The sequence below is a fragment of the Protopterus annectens genome, chromosome 6.part0 (genome assembly GCF_019279795.1).
Source record: "Protopterus annectens isolate FY-2018-M chromosome 6.part0, PAN1.0, whole genome shotgun sequence".
NCBI classification, from domain to species: Eukaryota; Metazoa; Chordata; order Ceratodontiformes; family Protopteridae; genus Protopterus; species Protopterus annectens.
The window spans coordinates 90,216,191-90,226,190 of record NC_056737.1 but is presented as its reverse complement, the minus strand read 5'-3'; the positions used below and the strand labels follow the sequence as shown (position 1 = coordinate 90,226,190).

The 10,000-nt window shown below is 40.9% G+C and overlaps 1 protein-coding gene across 1 annotated transcript in view; it reads right to left on the bottom strand.

Annotated features, from left to right (window-relative positions):
- Window positions 1-10,000, bottom strand: part of IFT43 (intraflagellar transport 43) — a 2,700,032-nt gene that overhangs the window by 614,088 nt on the left and 2,075,944 nt on the right. The window lies entirely within an intron of this gene.

The following is a 10,000-nucleotide window of genomic DNA, read 5'->3' as shown; positions in this document are numbered from 1 at the left end:
TGAAGGGAGAAAGAAAAGAGGTGAGTGCTTCAAATGTGGGGAAAAAAGGACACATGGCAAGGGATTGCAAGAAAAATAAGAAGGCAGCAGTGGAAGACAAAAACGATGAGAGTGAGGACTGACTATATGAAAGTCAAGAATCACTAGATAGGAATAATAGAGAAAAGACAAATGACAATGTGATAGAAGGAACAGAGAATGTGATAATAGAGGAAGTGCAGGAAGCTACCGATAGTGAAGAAAACGAAATATTAGACCTAGCCTTACTGAGCTTAGAGCTCTATCTAGCTGACACAAAACCAGAAGTGACACTCCTGGTAGAAGGGAGGGAAGTCAAATTCTTGTGCGATTCAGGGGCATCACGAACCCCGGTACACCCCTCCAAACTACCAGAAAATTCAGAATCACATGACTTTATACTAGTAAAAGCAGCTAATGGACAGCTGTATCGGGAGCCTCTCTCCCATAACATTACAATAACAGATCCTGTTTCAGGATTAACCCAGAAAAGCAAAATTGTTGTTTCTGCAAAATGCCCAGTGAACCTTTTGGGAAGAGATCTTATGCAACTATTAGACATAGTAGTAGTTCCAACCATGCAGGGTATGGAAGCACAGCGACAGACCAATACTTTTGCAGTGCAAACGGAAGGTGAGACATTTTACTGGTACAGCCAGGACTTAGTTACGACTGGCCCTGGAGCAGTAAATGAAGAGTTAATGAATGTAGCTATCAGTAAGTTCCCCTCCCTTTGCACTGACATACAACACCTGTTGCACTGTACTCTGTATTATTGTAATACACCAGAACCTGACAAAGAATATGAACAAGAATTGTTTAAAAATCATGCAAACAGATTAGTACTGTGTAATTTGTACTGGGACATGAAAGGGAACAGTGTAGTTAGCTCTTCATTACCCCAGGAGTTCTTTTCACTTTACAAATCGAATCTAATACCGCATGTTAGTTTAACTAAAGAGGAAGATTTAAAATGGATAGACCTAGGAGAAAAAGTTACAAAATGGGAAAAACAGACAGAATCAGAACTGTCAGAACAGGGAATACAAAGACAGAAACTGAACTGGATAACACAAACACATCCAACTGTAGACTTGCAGTCCAGCAAAGACAGCTGAGAAGCCCTCTTATTAGAAGAAGAAGAAAAAGCTTTGTTAGATATACCAGAAACTCTCTGGTCAACAGGAAAATCAGACGTAGGACTTATTCGCACAGCAGGACCAGTTACTATCACACCAAAGTCAGCATTTAGACCACAAAAGAGACAGCACCCCTTGAGAAAAGATGCAGAGGCAAGTATTAAACCTATCATAGCAGCTTTGCTTAAGAGGGGAATACTGGTGGAATCTCCCGATTCGCCATGTAACACACTCTTATTCCCAGTTAGAAAAGCAAACAGAGAATGGCGTAGGGTCCAAGATTTACAAGCTGTAAATGACGCAGTAATACCAAGAGCACCTACGGTGCCAGATCCACATACCTTGTTGAATGATTTAAAACCTCAACAGAAGTATTTTTCTGTGGTAGATATCAGCAATGCGTTCTTTTCGATACCTTTACATCCTGACAGCCAGTATTGGTTTGCATTTACATTTCAGGGGAAGTGGTATACATATACGCGACTACCACAGGGTTATAGTGAAAGTCCAACAATATTCTCACAAGAGATGGCAAGTAATAGAGCGGGATTTATCCCACCGAGAGGTAGTCAAATTTTACTTTATATTGATGACATCCTGCTGGCCGCCCCTACCCAGAAAGATTGTAAGGAAAATACTGTAGGATTATTAAAATTCCTAGCAGTTGAAGGACAAAAAGTAAGCAAAAATAAATTGCAGCTTTGGAGAAAACAAGTGAAATACCTTGGATATGTAATATTCAAAGATGGCAGAACATTAGATGATGACAGAAAAGTAGCGATATTACAAGCACCAAAACCCACAACCAAGAAGGAAATGATGTCCTTCCTGGGTACAACTAATTTTTGTCGGAGCTGGATCCCAAACTATGCTTTGGAATCTGCACCTTTAACCAACCTGATTTTTAAGAAGCATATGGCAGCACAAGATTTAATACAATGGACACCAGAAGCAGAATTAACTTTCTGCAAGCTGAAACAATTGATAGCATCATCATTAGTTTTAGGATTACCAAATTATCACAAACGTTTTTTCCAAACTGTAGATTGCAAGCAAGGTTATATGACATCAGTATTGACTCAACAGCATGGGGACAAACAATGCCCCATTGCTTATTATTCATCACAACTGGACCCAGTGGCGCTGTCTCTACCCCACTGTGTACAAGCAGTAGTTGCAGCTGCAATGGCAGTGCAGGCTTCAGCCTCAGTAGTGTTATTCCACCCTCTCACATTGAGAGTGCCTCATGCAGTCGCAATCATTTTACTGCAAGAAAAAGTAGCATATCTTTCCCCTGCTAGGCATCATTCTTGTATGACTATATTGCTGAGCCAACCTCACATGACAATTGAACGATGTACTACTTTGAATCCATCTACCTTGCTCCCAACTCCTGTGGATGGCACACCCCATAACTGCCTGCAGGTAGTTGAGCAAAAGACACTGCCTAGAAAAGACCTCATGGATGTTCCCTTGGATGATGCCGAGGTGACATATTACGTGGATGGCTCATGCAAAAGGAATCCTACAGGACAGAACCTAACAGGTTATGCAGTAGTTTCTGATACTGAGATTGTAGAAGCGAAACCTCTACCACATAACTTATCTGCACAAGCAGCAGAGTTGATTGCCTTAACACGGGCATGTACCTTAGCAAAGGGTAAAAGCGTAAACATTTTTACAGACAGCCAGTATGCTTTTTCTACTGTACATGTTTTAGCACAGCAGTGGAAGAATCGAGGAATGGTGACATCTACTGGCAAACCGATTAACCATGCACAGTTTATTTTAGATTTGTTAGATTCTATTCAGTTGCCTCAGAAAGTAGCTATTTGTAAATGCATAGCTCATACAAAACAAGATAGGATTTCAAAAGGCAATGTGAGAGCTGACACAGCTGCAAAGCAAGCAGCCTCAGAAGCATTTCCTTTGAACGAGGAATTACAACCTTCTGAGATTTTGGACTTAGAAATGTTGAAAACAATGCAGACGCTTACTACACAAGCTGAAAAACAAAAATGGAAAAGACGAGGAGCAATTCTCAAGGAAGGGCTGTACATCTCCAAAGAGGGAAAACCGATATTACCATCTAATTTATTTAGATATGCAGCTTTGCTGAGCCATGGGCAGAGCCATGTCTCAACAGGGGGGATGGTACAGTTAGTGAATCGGGTGTTCGCTACGTACGGATTTTCAAACTACACTAAAAAATTTTGCCTGTCATGTCACACTTGTAATAAACATCATGCACAAGGGGCATTAAAGCCCAAGCAAGGGAGTTTCCCTACACCACCGTATCCGTTTTATACTATCTGTATGGATTTCATAGAATTGAGCAAATGTGAAAACAAAAAGTTCTGCCTTGTCATTGTGGATATGATCTCCAAATGGGTGGAGGCCTTTCCAACTAGTAAACCAGATGCAGCCACTGTTGCAAAGACTTTAGTTAAAGAGATTATTCCTAGATTTTGTATACCGGAAAGGATCTACAGTGACAATGGTACACATTTCGTTAACCAAACTATACAACAGCTACGTCAGTATTTTGGGATTTCTTTAAAACATCACTGTGCATATCACCCTCAATCTGCAGGGTTGGTAGAGAGGCACAATGGAGATTTAAAGAATAAGCTTAAGAAACTTACAGTAGAAACACAAAAGAACTGGGTGTACTGTTTGCCCCTGGCCTTGTTGAGCATGAGAACTGTTCCGAATGCAAAAGGATTGACACCTTTCGAAAAGATTTTTGGAAGAGCTTATTATATACCTCAGTGGAAACCTCTCATGCCTGCAGACCAGGAAGCAGATTGGACACTTGCAGATCACATGAGGACTATGCTAAATAACAAACATCTTTTACAGTTTAATTCTGTTTCAGATAAAGACCAAACTAACCCATTCGAAGTAGCAGTAGCCCCAGGCACTTGAGTCTGGGTGAAGACAATCAAAAAGAAGAATTGGACGACACCAAAGTGGGAAGGTCCGTATCAAGTACTGCTGAGCATGCCCACAGCAGTCAAGATTGCGGAACATTCATCTTGGAGTCATTTGACACACTGTAAACTAGTCAAAAACTTTGAACTTGATAAAACTCTTGCTAACACACAGCAGCAGTAAAATGACGACAAGACCTAGAGACAATAGAAATACTGAACGATTTCAGCAGTATATTCAGCAGTGTTGCATAATCATCTTAACTGCATTAGTGACAATGTTCTTTTTACTGTGGCTTTTGCTGTGGCCTTTCTTTTCTTCAGCCACACCAGCTAGACTGAACAAACGTGATTCAACACTCATAGACTGGCATCCGAACTTTAACACTTACCAAGCAATCAAATATGTGTATGCTGAGACTTTTAATATTCGAATTGTTGGATTTGCACAGCTACACCAACAGCATACGGGGGATTATTGATGGCTGCTGTCCCCCTAGGGGTCAATGAGACCTGGGAAAACTTGATTTTTGAGACTACACCTGTGAAATCTAGAGACAAAATTGCATTATTTCTACCTGTTACACAAACAGGAATTGTATGCTTTTTTAAGAATTACACGATTCAAGCAGGTTGGAGTAGATGTAATGTAACAGTTTCTTATAAATGTTATATTAAACCTAAAAATGATAAAAATACAGAAACAATTTGTGATGCAGATTATGACTCATACTTTGAGTCCTTGCATAAAACTGTCAGTGATATACAACATAATCCTGTTCTTTTAAAGCAACTGTCTATTAAAGATATGAAAATGGTTCATGCAGGGAAGGTGTATATCAATACTAAGGTAGAAAACTGTTACTTCATATTTGGGAAAAAGGCATACAAATGGTTGCCTGAGAATTGGTCCGGCAGTAGTTTTTTGGGTTACCTGGTCCTGGCCACATGACACACTATAGCTTTGCCTCATGGGAGATTTCGAAACGTCAGACATGTCGCAAAGAAACCTGAAAATCCAATCAAGAAACTTGAGAATACAGTGGGACAGATCACAGCAGGCTGGAGAAACCATAACTCCATGAAAGTCAAAAGTAAACTAGCACACATGGACTTGAGTGACACTATCATATCCTGGGCTGGCATAGCCCCTGAATATGGTGCAGTTAAATCAATTTCGGAACTGAGAAAGCTATCCAAACTTCTCGAGGTCATGAGCAATGCAACTTTTTCTGCTCCTGAATTAATGACTGATGAACTGAATGCAATGAGAACTGTGGTGCTTCAAAACCGCATGGATCTTGACTTCACCCTAGCGGCGAGAGGAGGTATGTGCGCTTTAATCAAAGACGAGTGCTGTTCGTTCATTCCCGACAAAAAGCATGAAATTAATGATAATTTGGAAGTGATCCAACAAGTGTCAGACATGACCAGGCCAGGCCCAAACCCACTGACGGACTTTTTCCAGAATTTGTTTGGGGGGTGGGGTTCCATCCTAATGAACATCCTGATTGCCATTTGTGTGGGATTACTATTTTTATGCAGTGCAAACGGAAGGTGAGACATTTTACTGGTACAGCCAGGACTTGTTACTGGCCCCTGGAGCAGTAAATGAAGAGTTAATGAATGTAGCTACTGCAGTTCCCTCCCTTTGTAATTGACATACAACACCTGTTGCACTGCCGTATCCTGTAATATTGTAACACAATCAGAACCCGACAAAAGAATATGAACAAGAACAGCTTAAAATCATGCAAACAGATTAGCCTAATTAATTTGTACTGGGACATGAAAGGGAAACAGGTAGTTAGCTCTCCATTACCCCAGGAGTTCTTTTCACTTTACAACCGATCTACCTGCCACAATGCATGTTAGTTTAACTAAAGAGGAAGATTTAAATGGATAGACCTAGAGAAAAAGTTGGCAAAATGGGAAAAACAGACAGAATCAGAACTGTCAGAACAGGGAATACAAAGACAGAAACTGAACTGGATAACAACAAACACATCCGAACTGTAGACTTGCAAACGTCCAGCAAGAAGACAGCTGAGAAGCCCTTATTAGAAGAAGAAGAAAAAGCTTTGTTAGATATACCAGAAACTCTCTGGTCAACAGGAAAACTTCAGACGAGGGACTTATTCGCACATTGGCAGTGACCAGTTGAAGCACTATCACACCAAAGTCAGCTTAATTTAGACCACAAAAGAAGACAGCACCCTTGAGAAAAGATGCAGAGGCAAGTATTGTTAAACTTCCATAGCAGGCTTAATGCAGTGAGGGAATACTGGTGGAATCTCCTGACACCGCTATGTAAACACACTCTTATTCCAGTTAGAAAGCAAACGAGAATGGCGTATAATGGTCCAAGATTACAAGCTGTAAATGACGCGAGATTAATATCAAGAGCAATTTACACGTGCCAGATCCACATACTTTGTTAAGAATGATTTAAAACCTCAACAGAAGTATTTTTCTGTGGTAGATACTCAGCGAATGCTGCTCTTTCACACAATTTTACCTTTTATATCCTGACAGCCAGTATTGAAGTTTGCATTTACTACTTCAGGGAAGTGCAGTATACACATACGCTGACTACCACAGGGTTATAGTGAAAGTCCAACAATATTCTCACAAAAGAGATGGCAAGTAATAGAGCGGGATTTATCCCACCGAGAGGTGGTAGCTTTCAAATTTCATCACTTTAGTATTGATGACATCCTGCCTGGCCGCCCCTACACCAGAAAGATTGTAAGCGAAAATGACTGTGGTGATTATTAAAATTCCCAGCAGTTGAAGGACAAAAGTGCAAGCAAAAAATAAATTGCAGCTTTGAGAGAAACAAGTGAAATACCCGTGATATGTAATATCTGTAAAGATGGCAGAAACATTAGATGATTTGATGAAAAGTAGCAGCGATATTACAAGCACCAAAACCCACAACCAAGAAGTTGAAATGATGTCCTTCCTGGGTAACTAACTATTTGTCGGAGCTGGATCCCAAACTATGCTTTTGGAATCTGCACCTTTGATCCAAACCTGATTTTTGAAGAAGCAGAAGGGGTGCACAAGATTTAATACAATGGGACACCAGAAGCAGAATTAACTTTCTGCAAGCTGGAAACAATTGATAGCATCACGCTAGTTTTAGGATTACCAAATTATCAGCCAAACGTTTTTTCCAAACTGTAGATTGCAAGCAAGGCTATATATGACATCAGAGTTATTGACAACAGTTATTGGGGACAAAACAATGCCCCCATTGCTTATTATTCATCACAATCTGGACCCAGTGGGCGCTGTCTGTTCCAGCCCCGCCCCCACTGTGTACAAGCAGTAGTTGCAGCTGCAATGGCAGTGCAGTGGCTCAGCCTCACAGTAGTGTTATTCCACCCTCTCACATTGAGAGAAAGTGCCTCATGCAGTCGCGAATCAATTTACTGCAAGAAAAGTAGCATATCTTTTCCCCCCAAGTTAGGCATCATTCTTGTATGACTATATTGCTGAGCCAACCTCACATGACAATTGAACGATGTAACTACTTTGAATCCATCTACCTTTGCTCCCAACTCCTGTGGATGGCAATAATTCAATTTACAACTGCCTGCAGGTAGCGTTGAGCAAAAAGACACACCGCCTCAGAAAAAGACCCCTCGCGATGTTCCCTTTGATGATGCCGAGGTGACATATTACGTGATGGCTCATGCGGAAGGAATCCTACAGGACAGAACCTAACAGGTTATGCAGTAGTTTCTGATACTGAGGATTGCAGAAGCCGAAACCTCTACCATTGATAACTTATCTGGCATGCAAGCAGCAGAGTTGATTGCCTCAACAACGGCATGTAACCTTTAGCAAAGGGTAAAAAGCGCCGCAAACATTTTTACAGACAGCCAGTATGCTTTTTCTACTGTACATGTTTTAGAAAACAGCAGGAAGAAGAATCGAGGGAATGGTGACATCTACTGGGCAAACCGATTAATCATGCACAGTTTTATTTTAGATTTGTTAGATTCTATTCAGTTGCCTCTCAGAAAGTAGCTATTTTTGTAAATGCATAGCTCATACAAAACAAGATAGGGATTTCAAAAGGCAATGTGAGAGCTGACACAGCTGGTAAAAGCGTTAAGCAGCTTAGAAGCATTTTGAACGAGGAATTCACAACCCTTCTTGGAGATTTTGGACCCTAGAAATGTTGGAAAACAATGCAGACGCTTACTACACAAGCTGAAAAACAAAAATGGAAAAGACGCAGAGCAATTCGGCAAGAAGGGCTGTACAGGCTCCAAAGAGGGGAAAACCGATATTACCATCTAATTTATTTAGATATAGCAGCTTTGCTGGAGCCATGGGCAGAGCCAGCATGTCCTTCAACAACAGGGGGATGGTGGTTGTTAGTGAATCGGGTGTTCGCTACGCGTATCGGATTTTCAAACTACACCTAAAAAAAAATTTTGCCTGTCATGTCACAACCCTGTAATAAAACATCATGCAACAAGGGGCATTAAAGCCCAAGCAAGGGAGTTTCTCTCACACCAACACCGTATCCGCTTTATACTATCTGTATGGATTTCACAGAATTGAGCAAATGTGAAAACAAAAAAAGTACTGCCTTGTCATTGCTAGGATAAGGATTCTCCAAATGGGGCCGGTGGAGGCCTTTCCAACTAGCAGTAAACCAGATGCAGCCACTGTTGCAAAGACTTTAGTTAAAGAGAGATTATTCCTAGATTTTGTATACCGGAAAGGATCTACAGTGACAATGGTACACATTTCTCGTTAACCAAACTATGCCAACAGCTACGTCCACGCCGGAAGAGTATTTTGGGATTTCTTTTAAAAACATCATTGTGCATATCACCCTCAATCTGCAGGGGTTGGTAGAGAGGCACAATGGAGATTTAAAGAATAAGCTTAAGAAACTTACAGTAGAAACACAAAAAGAACTGGGTGTGAATTGTTTGCCCTGGCCTTGTTGAGCATGAGAATCTGTTCCGAATGCAAAAGGATTGACACCTTTCTTCTAAAAGATTTTTGGAAGAGCCTTATTATATACCCCAGTGGAAACCTCTCATGCCTGCAGACCAGGAAGCAGATTGGACACTCTGCAGATCATGCTATGAGGACTATGCTAAATAACAAACATCTTTTACAGTTTAATTCTGTTTCAGATAAAGACCAAACTAACCCATGTCTGGAAGTAGCAGTAGCCCCAGGCACTTGAGTCTGGGGTGAAGACAATCAAAAAAGAAGAATTGGATCGACGACCAAAGTGGAAGCGTCCGAGATTGGCGTACTGCTGAGCATGCCCACAGCAGTCGGCAAAGATTATGAACATTCATCTTGGAGTCATTTGACACACTGTAAACTAGTTTGCAAAAACTTCTGAACTTGATAAAACTTTGCCAACCACACAGCAGCAGTAAAATGACGACAAGACCTAGAGACACAGGGAAAGCGATTGAACTTATTTCAGCAGTATATCTCAGCAGTGTGTTGCATAATCATCTTAACTGCATTAGGTGATACAATGTTCTTTTACTGGTGGCTTTGCTGTGGCCTTTCTTTTTCTCTTCAGCCACACCAGCTAGACTGAACAAACGCGTGATTCAACACTCATAGACTGGCATCCAACTTTAACACTTACCACAATCAAATATGTGTATGCTGGGAGACTTTTAACATCCGGATTGTTGACGGATTTGCACAGCTACAAATTCAACAGCATACGGGGGATTATTATTGATGGCTGCTGTCCCCTAGGGGTCACACAATGAGACCTGGGAAAACTTGATTTTTGAGACTACATCTGTGAAATTCTAGAGACAAAATTGCATTTATTTCTACCTGTTACACAAAACAGTGGAATTGTATGCGTTTTTTAAGAATTTGGCTAATTTATTCAAGCAGGTT